The following is a 17,626-nucleotide window of genomic DNA, read 5'->3' on the forward strand; positions in this document are numbered from 1 at the left end:
CATTTGGATTGACAATCTCACTCAACCATAAAATCAACAACCTAATTATGCTCAATTATCATGACAATATCCTAGCAAAAATATGGAAATATTTGATACCAATTGTTAATATGTATTCCTCCCCTGTGATCATGCTTCTCCTTTGGAATTAAGAATCTGCAACTAATCATTGTTTGATATTCTCATTGATGTTTGTTATCTTCACAAATTTGTTACTAGTTCTTAATGAAATAGTTTAGAAGCAACACAATAATACTACAACTCATCATACCTGGAACATAAACTCTGTTCACTAAAGTAACATTAACATGTAGCAACAATGCCACCAACCCCTATTTACTTATGAAAGCCCCAATTATTTTACACTTATGTATGCAATAAAAATATTGATATAATAAAATGGAATGAGTCAAGGGACACAGATTGTAGAGTCAAGGAAGTTACTTGCTTTGGATTTTTAAAAGTTTCCTTTTAGAAGGAAATTTGAATTGTTTTATGATATCCATTGAAGGCTACTTGGTGAGCCTTAAATGGACTGATTTTCTGAATTAATTGAGCTGAGGAAGAAGGGCGAGGGGTCATTCTTTCCTTACACAAATTCACAAGGAAGAAAGGATGAAAATTGATGAAGGAAGGTTTGTGTGGGAATTTGAGATAATGGAAGTCAAGCTAGGAGTAAACTAGATGCAAGGGGATGACAGACAAGAATCTTAGCAAAACTGGTAAGCACATTCAAGCAACGGGCATATGGGAGATAGAGAAGAAGTTTTTTGGAGTCTAGTGTTGGATGGAAAACCACATGCATAACCTATGAATTGAGAAGTGAGAGGGGTCTCTATGTTTTTTGTGGAACAAAAAGAATAAACCATGTTGTGTCTACAATAAATAACTCATCTTGAAGTTTTACATCAAAGGATAAACAACTAGGATATAAATTTTGGTTGGCAAGAAGGCATGAAGAAACGACTCTCAGGTGAAAAACAATGACCTATTAATTCTCTATTAGCTAGAGAGTGGATATTTTTTTCTCCAAAATCCCTTGATGGCTGGGGTGGAGGATCACTCCTTGGATTTCTGATAGGACGACTTCTGAAATCCTTTTCCTATTGTGGTTTTTTTTTTATATTGAGTTATGGAATCCCAAGGTGGGTGGGACCACTGTGTTGTAGCTTAAAGGGTGGAGATCTAAAACTGCAGACTCCCTTGGCATTGTAGCTTGAGAATAAATCTCTCGATTCCATGGAATTCACTAGCTGTTGAATAGATAAAGGGTGGTAGCAACTAGCCTCTCATCTCTCTATGCAATTGTTGGTTCCTTGATAGTTGGTGCATGGAGGTGGGAGAACCTTTGGAATCCCTGTCTCAAGAAAGAGTTGCAATTTAATCCCTTGATCAAAAACCACATCAATATTGGACTTTGGCTTGGGGGTGATAGCTATAAGTGAGGATTGGTTGAAAATTGTTTTTGGAAACAATGTTAATACTAAGAGGGGGGGGTGAATCAATATTAATGCTAATTTAAATTTATATGCCAATTTATTTTTACTCATTCAAGCTTGGCATCTATTATATGATAGCAACCATTAACAAACCATAATGGTAGCCATATGTGTTATAGGATATTTTGTCACACTTGATCAATCAACCTCCTAATGGGATCAATCAAATCCCATTCCCCATTTAGATCATCATTACACAAATCGGTATGCACAACTCTCTCATTCCCCACAGTTTCTACCCTAAAATGCATAATCTGAGCTAGTTTTGGGCCCAACATGCCCCGACCTCTTGCTGGACAACATTCACATTCATGTTGCTCCATTGTGGCCTATTTTGATCACCTATAGGTTTCCTTATTTTCACTTGCATTGGTTCTAGAAATTTGAGATCAAGAGAGAGAACCCAAAGCCTCCATTTCTAGAAGCTTCTAGGATCTATTGTAACCATTTACCTCAGATAAAACACTTGAATCCTATCCTATACTACCTTAGAGTTTCCATCCCTTATCCTTAGATCTCATCCTCCCATCAAGAGTGGATCTCAATCCCAAGATTGGTAAAAGGATAAGAACCCCCAACTTACCTCACTCCTCTATATATTTAAAACCTTCCATAAGCAAGGCGTTGGCTTTTGGAGAGTGATTCTAACATTATGTTGTTGCTGTGAGAGTTATCCTTTCATGCATTTAGGGTAATTGGAGGTACACTTTGTGACAAAGAAGGATAAGTCAACAAATTGGAGGTTCTCTTCTACAAGATTGACACCTATTTATGGTTGTAACTCACTCCATTTATATAAATATAAAGAGTTTTATTGTTTTCCTATATGTGATATTATTATTTCATATATTTCAATACCATGTTGATCTGTTCAATGAAGTATATTGATGATCCTATATAGATCTTATAGTTTCTCGGCTTCTGTTGTTTAGTTGTGTAGGCTCTAATTTTGGCAATTGGAGCTAAGATTGGATCATTCAAGCCAAAGAAGGAGAGAAACATACGATAGATTCCAAAATGGTTTTTTCCACTCATCTACTTACTTTAAGGAAAACATTGGGTCCTTTTTCATTCTGTTGTTCTAGTTTAGCCACCAAATCTATGGGAGATATTTACATCTGCAGTGATAAATCCTGCATAACAAATTGGCAACTCCACTGGGGAAAATTGTATTCCATTTGTGGTTTATTTTTCCATTGTGTTTTATTTACCTATATCACAGACATTTGATACTTTCACCAGCCAAGAATAGACCTAGGAAGTGATTGCATTAAATCTTGTTTGCAATTTTTGTGTCAAAATCCTCTTTCCTAGGACCAACGCACCCTTTCGTCTACTGACAGAGAATTGCACCTCACCTGGGCCTTCTTTGGGCCTGCATCGCAGCTCACCTACGCCTGTTTTGTGCCTGCATTGTAGAGCACTAGTGCCTATTTTTCACCTGTGTTGACCCCTTTTCTTGCACAAATTTTTCCTTGTTTGCTCACTGTTGATTTGATCAGCCTACTTCAGCTGACCTTCCCTAAGTCTTGAGTGCCTTGCGGTCTCGCTGGAGACTCCATTTGTTTTTTATTTGTGTTTGATTGCCTTTGGTAAGAATTGGTTTCGGTTTTTCTTTGTTCTTATCATTAGGTATCTTGCAGATTTTTATTTTTTATTTTTTATTTTTTATTTTTTATTTTGTTATCGTTGATCACTAGGATGAATTTTTGTTCTAGTCCTCATTCTGAAAAGTGCATTTGCATTTTAGTTTTCCTCATTTTGAAAATTAAGTGTGGCGAAAAGAAAAAAATTTGCATTGGAATTTAGGGTTTTGCATCTATATTGATTTAGGAACAATTGCATGAAAAGGGAATCACACTGAGCATATTGTTGGCTCCATTTTCTATGTTGCATATTGTTTATCTCTTCCCTTCCTTATCTATATTTTCATTGAAGAGAAAGATTCCATTTCCTCATGCTAGATTTGCATTTTAGGGAATTTAGGTGAATTGGTCCCGAGGCATAAAAATGAAACTTAATCCAAGATCAGCTTAAAATTTACTAAATCAACCTAAGGAGAATTTGTAACATTAACACAAACACATAGATGTCTAGGCTAGAGACGTGTTCCGGCATCGTTAAACGTAGGTGCTATCATTGTTTGCTAGTGTTGCATCCTGGGGGTGAAATCTTGTTCCATGTATGTGAGTGTATAAGATCGTACTCTGCGTACCTTAAGGTATATTTGTGGTGCTCCACGCATGTAAAGTATATGGGAATGCTCTCATCTAATGGTTACACATTAGACAACACTACTACAAACTGCACTCCCATGTATCGTCGCGTATATTTTGGGAGTCCCCAATAGGTTCCTATCCATCCATAGGTAACTGAGTTTGTCACCTTGTAAACCATGATACACTGAATAGAACATTCGAGAAGAATGGTTGTCGTACATTAAGTCCTTGGTTCGCCAAGGTGTATATTGTAGTTCATGGTTGCCTGGTAATCCTTTATGCCTAGATTACCCTATTTTTTATTTATTTATTTTTGTGTTAACAAAATTTACTATCCAATGTGGAACAACAAGATACCCCACTCCATCATTCATGTAGAATGAAAAATAAGCCTCCTCCTCCACAAGAGGCTATTCCTGAATGTCGTTAGAATCATAAAATAATACAAACTACTAAATCAGGAAACTCAAGAACTACTTCTGGTCCTCCTCCTGAATATGATAAACCAGAGTAATTTGTCCCATTGAGTACCGAACTTGAGACTACATATACTTTTATCAGTGAACTTGACACAACTAATACCAAATTATTTGAACCTTTGTTCCCTTAGGTTATATAATTTGACCTTCCTGAGTCGGAACATTTATTTCCTAAGGTCATTGAACCTGAGGAGCCTTAGTCATCTTTTCTCGTTACTTTAGGTATTTCATCCTCTCTTCTGTTGTCTCAGATAGATCCACATACTCTATATCTCGACCTCGATGATGAACCACTTCCACCTGGGCTTGTGAGTATCGAGGAGTTCCCACAAGAAGAGCCTCATCCTTCTACTCATTGGGAGGGACTTTTCCTTTATCCAACCCATCCTCTTCTTCCTCCTCCACCTCTTGAAAAAACTTCTTTACCTGGTTCTTTTGACTCACCCACAAATCTCACGTGACAATCCACATTGGGATTATTGACCATGACTGGAACTGATATGGCTTCCAAGCCAACATCTTCCACTATGCTAGAGACTTCAAATGTCGCTTCCAAATATATTTTTTCGACATCGCGAGAGGCACATCTGTATGGTGGCCCATCCGTCCCACCAGGTTATCAGTCCTTATCTGGTACCTTATCTAGTGCATATTCTAGTTTATGGACATCCCTCATGTTGTCCACTTCGGGAATTCCATATGGCGCTGCTCTTATGAATGTTTCACAGTCTGCTCCTTATCCTCCTCCTACATCGATAGTTGAATGACAAGTTAGCCCCTATGTTAGTGGGAAAGGTCTTCTTGAATAGACTAACTATCCTTATGTTGGGTACCCTCCGCAAGGGGGGTATTTTCCTCCATCATATTCTCCTCCTTTGCCAAGGGTGAAACTTGGTGTTGGTATACCTCAAATTGGTAACCAGCCTTATTATAGTCCTCCTTATCCTAGAATAGCAACTAGTATTTGGAAGCCTACTTAGATCGTTCAACCTAGTTTGATGTTGGGTTCATTATTTGATTCCCAACCTATGTCAACATCTCGAGTTCCTATTCCTCAATATGTTCCTCAACAAGATCAAATTCATGTAACTCAACATGTACAGGCTGGCATGATCACATATCAACCTGTTCCTTCATTATCTAGTATCTCTCAAGTTCCACTTACTGATCCTTTACAAGTTCCTTTACAATATCGTTCACTTGCACAAGGTATTCCTGAAATTCTAGTAGGACATATTGTGTACGTTATGACACAACATCAATTAAACCCTCTTTATCATGGTACAATGAAAATCCCCATTGTGCAAAAATATAGACCTTATCAAGGTATCCCTCAGGTGCCTTTCCAAGGCCAACAAATTCATGGTTATCCTAGGGTTGGTCAACAATGTCACTTGTATTTTGACTATCAAAATCCTCCTTATTCTGGTAACCAGGTTCCTTATTACCAAAACCCTCCTTATTCAGGAATGAAATTTCCCATTGCTCAGGCTATTCCTTCATATCCAGGTCATCCTCCACTGGAATTTAATCGGAAGTTGCCTTTTGTGGCCACTAACAAGTTTCCATATTTGACTTGGCTCAGCAATGACCCCATTGCTCATTTTCCTTGGTTGCTAATTATTCTCACTAAATTTCCTTCTGATATCCCTAAATTCAATAGGAATCTAGGAGAAGACCCATTGATGCATGTCGTGACATATCATCTATGGTGTTCATCAAACTCCCTTAATGATGATTGTTAGTGAGAGAAACCTCCCTTAGGTAAGGGTTGAGAACCTTAAGAGATCAAAGGCATACTATCAACAAGAAGCACTCATTCAAGCAAGAAAAATATGCAAATTGCTAAAATTTGGTTTAGGGAGAATACGCAGAGGTCCTACATTTGATGTCGATCTTGTAGGGTCAAAACCCTTTGCTTCCTCCAATGAATTCATACCTGCAACATAAACCAAAGAAGAAAATACATAGAAAATATTTCAAATAATGCGCATATTAAACATGTTAGATCATCAAGTATAAATATATAAAGCGTGATATGTTAGAAATGAATTAAAAAACATGATATCACAACATTTCAAGAACAAGACAAAGCTTCTTTATTGACAACAACAAATAGGAGTGGAAGAATACAACCTGATCCAACCAGCAACAAATAGGAGTGGAAGAATACAACTTGATCCGACCACGGCCCCAATGAACCTTCCTCTACTCATCCCAAACCTCAAAGATCACCTCTATATGTCCAAAGGGATGTCATATAATGGAAGATGAACATCTCTACAAGGAAACTAGGGTTTCCTATGACTAGTAGTGCAGGAGGCATAGGGAAAATTAGACTTGATATAGGGACAAAAGGTCTGTAATGTATATATCCTATCTCCTTATATCTTTTATGCCTTCCCATGAGGCATATAAATACCACTAGAAATCAATTGATTCAGTTAGGTCACGGGCTCCTATAGGTGGTCTTTCAGTGAAACCTATAAACCCCAACCGAGAAATAGGACTTTTTTTTCATATTTTAAGTTATGTATGGGGGTTTGGTATTATGGTACCCACATGTACACGCACTTTTATAAGGGCAGAGTCTCATATGGAATTTTTTTTTTTTTTTTAATAAACGACCAATTCTGAATGGGAAAGGGCTACCCAAGGCCATCTAAGAGCATCATAACTACAAGAGTAGTAAATAATTTTATAACAATGATTCTATTCGTCTTCATCTTTTCCAAATAATTATTATGGGTATCACTGCTAAATGGTATATTGAGTTACCAAAAGCTTCATTCCATGATTTCATTACTTTAGCCACAACCTTCCTCACACATTTCTAGTTTCTCATTAGATACAAAACTAGAATAGAACTATTAACCAACTTCAAACAATCAGATTCCACTCAGATTTCAGATCACATTCATGAGTGGAGGGGTCATCGCCGGTTGTTCAAACCTTATGTTCTCGATCAATTGCTCACAGAATGGTTCACTAAATATCTGTTGGGACCCATAACAAAAGATGTGGCCAAAGGTGGAGTCATGGCTAAAGAGCAAGTAATTTATTGTGCTCAATATTTGGATTTAGTCTATACCCAATCCAGCACGCTCTATGACAAGATACCAAATGCTCTGAGACCTTCAAATATTGTTCCTCCTATTCCTGGTAAAGAATATCATGTTGTTGATCCAATTATTGGTTCTACTAGCATGAAAATAGTGAGTAAACCATCTGGTATTGTTCCACCGACATCTGCTCAAAACCCTTAGTCCCACCCTCCCATGGATTCTTCTTCTAAGATGGATGTCATTTCATATTACAAGGGGCAAGTCTCAATAGCAACCTGGAAGAAAGAAGAAAGGAAAAGCTAAGAAAAAGAAAGATCCCTCTCGACAGGAGAAACAAACAAATCAGTATTCTGATGAGAAACAGAAGCCTCGATATCCTTACTTGATTTGTAATGAGGAGAACTTTACACATGATTGTCCTCACCATGATGAAGTGAATAAATTTATTAATTCCTCCACTTCTCCTATATTGTTGACCAGACTGCTTCCTAATCAAGAGACTCATATGGTTGCTTAGGACCCATCTTCCTCTAACATGATTTTGATGCTTTCCTCTTCAAAAATGAGATTTGATGTTCTAGTAGCTACTTAGAACAAGGATTATGGTAATGTGAATCTACCAAATGGTTAGGCTATTGATCAACCTTCTAGTTTGGCACCATCCTCGTTAGATCCCACTCCATTGTCAATTCCTACCGAATTGATTATTAAACCTCCAAAGGGTGTTATTCATAAGTCTTCTTTCAACCCTCATGCAAGATTCACTTAGAGTTATAACATAGTTGAATACTTGGCTCAGTCTCCATCGGTTATGTCAACTCTTGAGGTGTTGCAAAACTTCCCTTCCCAAAATAGGGCTTTACTTTCAGCTATTGGATGTGTGGGTCCATTAGATTCCAGCCTTGTTGTTTTCTCTCATGAAAACTATACACCTAACTTTCAACTTAGTTAGCTTTTATAATCCAAGTCATCATCCATGGTAAGAATATTCATCATTTTATCATGGATGAGGGAGCCTTGACTTGCATTATGTCCATGTTTTTTTGGAAGGAAATTGGTTCTCCTCAACTGAGTCATTCACCTACTACATTGAAAGCCTTTGACAAGAGAAAATATAAATCTTGTGGGATTTTGAATTCCCTGCAAGTTGAATTAGGGGGAAAAATTGTGTCCATAGAAGTCGAAGTTATTGGCGGACCTCTTGATTTCAATATTCTATTAGGACACACATGAATTTATGCCATGGCTATTGTGATTTCGACTTAATTCTATATGATCTCCTTTTCTCATAAAGGCAGGATTGTAGCCATATACCAAATCACCTTTTTCGCCTCTGATTCACATGTTACTGGAAGTGTCCCTCTTGTGGGGGAAACCATACAATCATATTAGCATGTCAGAGTTGGATTGTTTTAGGATTCTTCACTTATGGGGACCTTTTCACTCCCTCCTCCTCTCCTTCCCGATAGCTCATCTTTGGTAGCCTATATCAACATGATATTGTCTTCTATTATCCTAACCGATCCATGGATTGTAACAGATGGAACTGACATCCAAAATTTTGGCGACCAAATGCCGCTAAGCCCCATTGAGCTAGATTACGAAGCCATTTATTCGGCTTGTGTGGTTTCCTCTTTTGATTTTCTTAATTGGGTAGACAGATCATTGGACTATGGTACATTTTCTGATCCTTTCTCGCATGTATTCCCTACCAATGAAAGCATCATGGAAATCCTGATGTCAAACAATGCGCCATGGGAAAAACCTCACCATCATTCCTCCTTACCTAATTCCATTGAGGATAGTCTTAGTGATGTATACTTTCCCAATACTATCAATCCTTTTATGAAATTTGTGTCTATTCATGAGTTAGATTCAGAAAATAACCTTTCGAATATTGAGGAGATGATACATCTTGATATTTCCATCAAGCCAAGGGTTGTAAAAAATATACACATTGGAGCATCTTGTTCTCCATCTGAGATCGAGACTTAACGAGTAAGTTTTCATGATTTTTGAGATGTATTTGCCTCGACCTATGAGGAGATGCCAGGTATAGACCCAAATATAGTTATACATGAAATTAATACATATCCTAATGCCAAACCAGTTCGAAAGTGCCTCCATCCAGTCCATCCCAAGGAAGTTGTTTGTATTAAGTTTGAACTTGAAAATATTCTTTAAGTGGATTTCATATACCTCGTTCCTTTAACTGATTGGGTGTAAAATGTAGTTCTTGTCATGAAGAAACAGGGCACCATTCGAGTGTGCGTTGATTATCGAGGTATGAATCATGGATGTCCAAAGGACAATTATTTGACCTCGTTTATTGACCAGATTGTTTATGACTGTGCTGGCTATGACATTTATTTAGTCATCGATGGATTTTCGGGCTATAATCAAATCAAGATTCTCCCAACGACCAACCTAAAACTACTTTTATGTGTCCCTAGGGCACTTTCGCTTATAAGAAACTCCAGTTCAATTTAAAGAATGTTGGGGCCACGTTTCAATGTGCCATCGATTACGATTTTCATGATATCAAACACATCATTCAACCATATTTGGATGACCTCCCTACTCACTCAAAACATCGGGTTGATCATCTGATGCATCTTTGGGCTATTTTCCTTCATTGTAGACATTATAATATTCACCTTAACCCAAAAAAATTTGCATTTTGTGTCAATTATGGTTGAAACTTAGGTTTTTTTATATCAAAAAAAGGAACTTGTATAAATCCATTGAAAGCACAGGCAATTGTTGATTTGCCTGCACCTTCTTCACTAGTTGAGCTTCAACAACTTCAAGGTAAAGCTAACTTCCTATAGAGATTTGTCCCTAATTATGCTAAATTGACCAAAGTATTTACTTGCTTAATGGAAAAAGGGGTTCCCTTCCATTCGGATGACACAACTTAGAAAGTCTTTGATGCCCTAAAAGATGTACTAGCTTGGGCATCTCTTCTATCTCCCCCTGACTGTTAGCATGATTAATTCATGTACCTTACTGCTACCATTTATAATATAGAAATGGTGTTGGTTGAATAAGATTATTTAGGGACTAAACATCCCATTTACTATTTGAGTCAAAATCTTAACGATATTGAGATCCGATATTCCCACATAGAAGAGTTGGCTTTGGTAGTTGTTTAAGCTGTCCAAATATTTCGCCCTTACATATTTCTTTGAAATACTATGGTCATTTCATATTGCAACCCTATGAAATACATTTTGTCATGTCAATTTATCAGGGTAAAGTACTCGAAATGGATTGTTATCTTACAAGAATTCGACTTGGAGTTCATCAAATTCAATTCTAGGAAATCCCTATTTTTCACCAAATTGATGTGCGATCTCCCTTTTCCTAATTCAGAATCTACGTTTGAAGATTGTATTCTCGCCGAGTCATTTTTTTTTATCTAGTCATCTAACCCATGGTATGGATATTTTCTGATTATTCTCCACACCCATACTTTCTGGTCTAATACCTCTCTTTTAGAGCAATAACATATTTGTTACCAAGCCCAAAATTACATTATTATCGGTGACACCCTTTATCGTCGTAGCATCGGTATGATATTACAAGGGTGCCTCACACTTGTGGAGGCAAAGAAATTTTTAAATGGATGCCACTGAGGGGCATGTGGTGGAAATTTATTTGGTTATGCTATCAGACTTATCTCGTTATGCTGGTTACTTCTAGCATATGATATTTCGAGATTGCATCCTCGATGTCCAAAAGTGTCATGCATGCCAGATATATGATTGTAAGACCCATACTCCACCCACTTCATTGCATCCCATAGTCACTATTGGTCTCTTTATGAAATGGGGTATCGACTTCATGACATGTAACCCTCACTTGGCCAGGGAGCATAGTTATATTATTGTCGTTGTTGAATACTTTACTAAGTGGGCCAATTTGATGCCTACATTTAACAACACCAACGAAATAGATGCATAATTATTTTTCAACCATGTGATTGCACCATTTAGTGTTCCACAAGAAATAGTTATGGATCATGGAAAGCATTTCCTGAATCATATGATGACTGAACTAACTGGTAAGCTAGGAATTTCCTCACACTAATGGATAGGTTGAGGCCATCAAAAAATTTCTTAAGGGGATGCTTCAGTGTATGGTATGGGTTGACAAATTAGCCTGGAATTTTCACATTTACACTAATTTGTGGACATACTGAATCTCAGTCAAGACGGCTACCAAATTCACACCCTTCTAGTTGGTGTATGGTTTGGAAGCTATCCTCCCAATTGAATGCAAAATTCCATCATTGAAACTACCTATTAAACTTTTGCTTTCCACTTCTATAGAGGAGGAGCATCTTTTACATTTGACTCATTCAGATGAAACATGGCATGATGCTGCTATAGCTAACGAAGCTCATAAAAGATGCATCAACGAAGACTATGACAAGATTTTCAAGCCTCGTGTCTTCTTAGAAGGATGCCTTGTCTTGTTATAAGACTAGGAGTCTGATAATTTAGGTTCAGGGAAGTTTCAACCATGTGGTTAGGTCCATACATTTTCAAGTGAGTCCTTGCAAAAGGGGCCTATGTGTTAGTAGATCTTCATGGAATTCCCTTGGCACAACCTAGAATTGGGTTGCAACTCAAAAAATACTATGCTTGATATAAAGTGTAGTTCTCACTATGTACATATTATCTATAGGTGCATTGAGTGTGTTTGTAGCGTGTCTTTTCATAGTTTTACACAGTTTATGTTGATTCCCTTTTACGTTTGGTTTGCAGATGTCGATGTCTCTTGAAAATTTCATCGGTTATGCTAATGGTGCCGGTTGTAGTACTCAAAACCTATATTCTGTAGCATGGGCTATATTTGCTCCAAATGGCAAGTTAGTGAGTCTGCAAGGGATTTGTATTAGTCGCTCCACTAACAACATCACTGAGTATAGCGCAGTGGTTGAACTACTGTCTGATGCTATTGCACATAGTATCCACTGTTAATTGTCAGACTTGAGTCACAACTCATAGTACTACAACTTTCCGGTATCTATTTAGTTAGAAGGCCCACCATGTTATGCATGGTTTCAAGAGTACGCCTTCTAGAAAGACATAATTTCAATTTCATATAATATGAACACATTTATAGGAATCTAAATACATTGACAAATTCCCTAGCTAACCATGTTTTAGATAGACATTTACAATGAATGTAATTAATTTTCAATTCAAATCACATCATATTGAAAATACAACAGAAACCCCAAAAAACTAAATATATATATAAGTTTGGTTTTACAAAAAATTGTTCTCAAGACACATATGGCCTACATAGGCCATATAAAAAACTACATGCAAGGCTCTAAGTAGACATAATCAATGGTGCTCATTATAGAATGACACTGCATGAGACAGCTTGTGCAGTAGTCAACTGATATGAATAGGCACTCCTATGGTGTGTCATTGAAGTCACAATGGAAGTTTTTCGACCGTGGTATCATCAATTCCATGTGTCAACCATTCCATGTGGTGTTCTACCACTGATAGGACCTATGCTACATCTAGATCCCATAGCATATCCCATCCCGCCACAATGACCCATGTTGTTTCTATTGCCTCCAACTATTTTTGTTCCTCTGCACACAGAGATATGAAGCACCAATAGGTTGAACTGGTCCCGCATATGCATGAAAAAACAATATTTTAGGCTTGAAAACATCAAAAAAAGAATTTTTTTGTAAAACTCTCAAAACTTAAAAGGTCAAAATTTATTACCTACAACACCCCATTCCTCACCCTCAGGAAGCACCAGTTTAGGGTCATCACGGAAATCCATGCTTGCATAAGGATAATCATTGATCATGAGAAATGATCTGCCTAGCCATCGAAAGAAGGCTAGTGAGAAGCTAATCATCGATGGCCCTATGTGTCGAGATATGTGATATATCTATGTCCTCATTAGTAGCATCTTCAAATAAATAAGCTTGAGTATGACATGATAATGTTGAAGTAATGGAACTTATTCTAATGCAAAGGAAACTAAGATTGCACAGTATCCAAAGTTCTTTAACTTTCCCTCTTTTGCTTTAGTTAGTTGTTCTTTCATTTTGACCAGAACTCCCTCACTCTAGTTGAAGAGTGTTGGCTCCATACACTCCAATCCATATTACATATATGATCTTCTTTCCACATGCAATTTGGAGATACCTACCAATCTTGTGATAATGAATAAGATTATTCTCAAAGGTAATTGGGTCACATATTTTATACTGATAGTTCCATACTTTATTGGTTGAGATCCAGGTCTACGATAGGTGGTGATATAATATTTCACTGTCTCCCCACCACTTATTCCACCTAGGCACCCCTAATAGAAAGTCCTGTCAGAAAGTAGATATACTCTACCTTTATCCCAAGTAGATGTTCCCCAAACCTGAATTATTATGCTTGAGCATCCCATGAACGAACAAGGTATTTCAAAAACTTGAATGGTTGCCTCATACCAGGAAGCCAAAAGAATTTTAGCAATCCACTATTCTTTAATTCCTGGATGGTAGCAGGATCATTTGTTGCATTTAAATCATGTTCCTCATGTTCTCTTACTCTCCATATGAAATCCATTTTGTGTTGATGAACCCATGAAACCTCAACAAGAGATTCATTAGGATCCTTTTCATGCAAAAAACTTGTCAATGTTTGAGGGAAAATTGATAAACAAGCTTTAAATTTGTGCCAAATGCACCCCATGAGAGAAAACTAGAGCATTACACCTATGCTTGTAGTGCATGACTACCTAGGTGCAACACACGTTTTGACCCTCTAGGCCTGTGTTGGTCATAGGGAAAAATTTTAGAACCCCAGGGCCCTCAAAAACTCAGAAATTCTTCTTGAAATCATAGAATGGAACCACTAAAAGAAAGAGAAAGGTTTTAGCTCCTACTTGGAAGCAATGGTACTTGAAATAATCCACTGGATTAGCTACAATCAGTTGCAAAAGATTGAGGGAAAAAAATCTCAAAACTCTCATTTTTAGAGGTAAATGTTAAATGGTAAAAATGAACAGTCATTTTGAGTATATTTGGTCATATTATTCATTATTTTATTCATATTTAATGTTTTTTCCTAGTAATGGTTCTTTTACTATGAAATAGGTATGTTTAATTCTTTCCATGTTATTCGGAGTAGGTCAATAGCTATTAACAAATTTTATTGTCTGTTACATAGGTCGTTTTGATTGAAGAGTATAATTTTATCTCTTTTTCGGGCTCTTTAAACCTACGAAAAAGGAACCCGTTTGAGTCCTCTTTTAGATCTTTTCAGACTCCCAAAACATGAAAATATTGTCGAGCACTTGCAATTTCAAACTCATAAAAGTAAATGAAAAGACGTCTACTCAGTATAAGTTTAACATTTTCCGGATTGAGATAGACTAACTATGAAAAAGGAATATCATAATTGGGCATGACTAAGAGGTTATCTTGGGTATTGTTTTCAACTTTTTGGACCTAAGGTACTACCTACGAAAAGGGACATCTGGAGTTTTCTTTTTCCCCTCTTTTTCGAACTCTCTAAACATGAAAAAGATGTCAACTTTTAACTTTTCTAGACTTCTCAAAACATCAAAAAACGATGGACTTGTCGAACATGACAAGGTTGAACCACTTCTTCCCAGGGTTCATTGAATATACTTGGACAGATTCATATGAAGGATGGACTTATATATCAAGCATATGTTATCCTCCTCAAGCTTGTTAAGAAACAAAGAGCTATTGACCAATATGGTTGGGAAAATTGGGAAAATAGAGTACTAAATTTGTTAATGGAAGTGAGTCTCTCTTGAACGTGACACTCTTCCACTTCATCTTTGTGGTTGTTGGGTTTCATAATCTACTTGTCTTTCAGTTCATAATACCTTCAGGGAGCCTCCATTTTAGTTTTGGTTCAATGCTACCAACTCTGTTTCAATGTCGCTGATGTGGTCAAGAGAAGTCACTCAACTTATATCCATTACAATACTCTTAAGCCTTCATTCCATGTTTGCCTTTCCTAATCCAATTCCATACCAACATCATTATGTCTCAATCATGATACCCATTTCGTGTCATTGATGGGGGATATATCAAGGCACTCTTACAATGTGTCACTTCCTCTCGAGATCATCACATTATCCAGGAAGTTGACTTAGAAACACCCCTTGGTGCCTTAGTGCTTGCATACATCAATGGAAATTTTCCTCGCTGTCGGCAACATGCTTACAACATTGGCCTTCGACTAAAATATTTTGTGTGGTGTTAGACATCAACTCATTTATTCACACCATACAAATTGTACTTGAGTATATTGAGACCCATTAACATCATCGGTGGTTTCTCTCACATCTATTAATAGCGTAAACCATTTTCTGCTAATTAGATGGTTTCTACTATGTTCGACTTCATCTCATTAATTCACATGGTTAGAATCATACATTGGTTGGTAATGTGAATGAGAAAGAAGACCCCGGATCAATTTTCCACCATCCGGGCTGTTATTTAAGGATTATACAAAGATCACTATGTATGATGGCTATGATCATACTGAGAGTCATATAGTCAGGGTTCCACCATTAGTCATCAATGGACATGTCTTTTGATCATTATACATGTTATGTTAGCTTATGTGTTGAGAATGGGTATGCCTCCCTCAGAAAAAAAGATGACATGATGTAAATGTATTGTAACAAAAGACGAAGCTCACCATTTTTTCTTAATCCCAACTTGTCACAAGGTAAACCACTTCAGTCATCAGTCATCATCCCTGAATTTTCACTTTAGGATCAATCTGTTATAGGTTATTTTCTCACACTTGATCAATCATCCTCCTAATGGGATAAATCAACATCATATTCCCCCTTTACATCATCATTGCATATATCCCTATGCATGCATCTCTTAGTCCCCACAGTTTCTGCCCCAAATTGCATCATTTGAGCTAGTTTTTGGACCAACACACCATGGCCTCTTGCTGGACAGTGTTCACCTACAGGTTTCTCTACTGTGGCCTATGTTGATCACCTATAGGCTGCCCTCTTTGCACCTACGTTGGTTCTAGAAATATGGGGAAAAAGAGAGAGAATATTGAAGCCTCCATTTCTAGAAGCTTCCAGGATCTATTGTAACCATTTACCTCAGATAAAACAATCGAATCCTATCCTATCCTACCTTGTATTTTCCATCCCTTATTATTATATCTAATCCTCCCATCAAGAGTGGATCTCAATCCCAAGATTGGTAAAAGGATAAGAACTCCCAACTTACCTCACTCCTCTATATATTTACAACCTTCCATATGCAAGAGGTTGGCGTTTGGAGAGTGATTCTACCCTTATGTTGTTGTTGTGAGATTTATCCTTTCATACATTTAGGGTGATTGGAGGTACACTTTTTGAAAAATTAAGGACAAGTCAAAAACTTGGAGGATCTCTTCTACAACATCGACACTTATTTATTGTTGTAACTCACTACATTTACATCAATAAAAAGAGTTATTTCATTTTCCTATATGTGATGTCGTTATTTCATATATTTCAATACCATGTCGATATGTTGAATGAAGTAGGTAGATGATGCTACATAGATCTCATATTTTCTTGGTTTATGATTTTTGGTTGTGCAGGTTCTAATTTTGGCAGCTAGAGCTAGGACTGGAGCATTCAAGCCAAAGAAGGAGTGAAACATGCAACAAATTCCAAGTAGGTTTCTTCCCTCATATACTTAATTTAAGGAAAACATTCGGTCCTTTGTCATTTTGTTGTTCTAGGTTAGCCACCAAACCTAGGGGAGATATTTCTATCCGTAGTCATAAATCTCACATAACAATATGTATCAACATAACCACACACATCATGAGCAACATACATGTGACACAAAGGTTCAACGTGGAAACCCTTCCGGGAGAAAAACCACAATTGTTTTCTTTATTGATGTAAAAATAAGATCACGTACTCTATTACATCAATATGTTTGTGAGCCACCACTCATTGGAAGAACCAACTCCCTTTTTTTTTATTGAGCACCCACTATTAGGAAGCACCAACTCCCCCGTTCTATGGACACCTGATCACCTTACCAAAAGCACCATGTGAAGCACCAACTTCATGGATTTGTTGCAAGAACCAACTTGCAGGAGGCACCAACCCCCAATATTTATTTAGACACCCACTAGAGATGGAAGAACCAAGCTCCTATATGCAGTCTCCAACCCAAACTCAGTAAGGAACTAATACTATTCACTATAATTGGAAGCCACTATTCCTAATTCGAGTTATGTTCTCCTCATCAGCCTTTCTTCCACTCAACCCACATATGAGTACATCCTCTACTCACTCTACAATAACCCACT

Source organism: Pinus tabuliformis, chromosome J (assembly GCF_031772625.1).
Source record: "Pinus tabuliformis cultivar Carrire ecotype Pingquan chromosome J, CPIR1, whole genome shotgun sequence".
NCBI classification, from domain to species: domain Eukaryota; kingdom Viridiplantae; phylum Streptophyta; class Pinopsida; order Pinales; family Pinaceae; genus Pinus; species Pinus tabuliformis.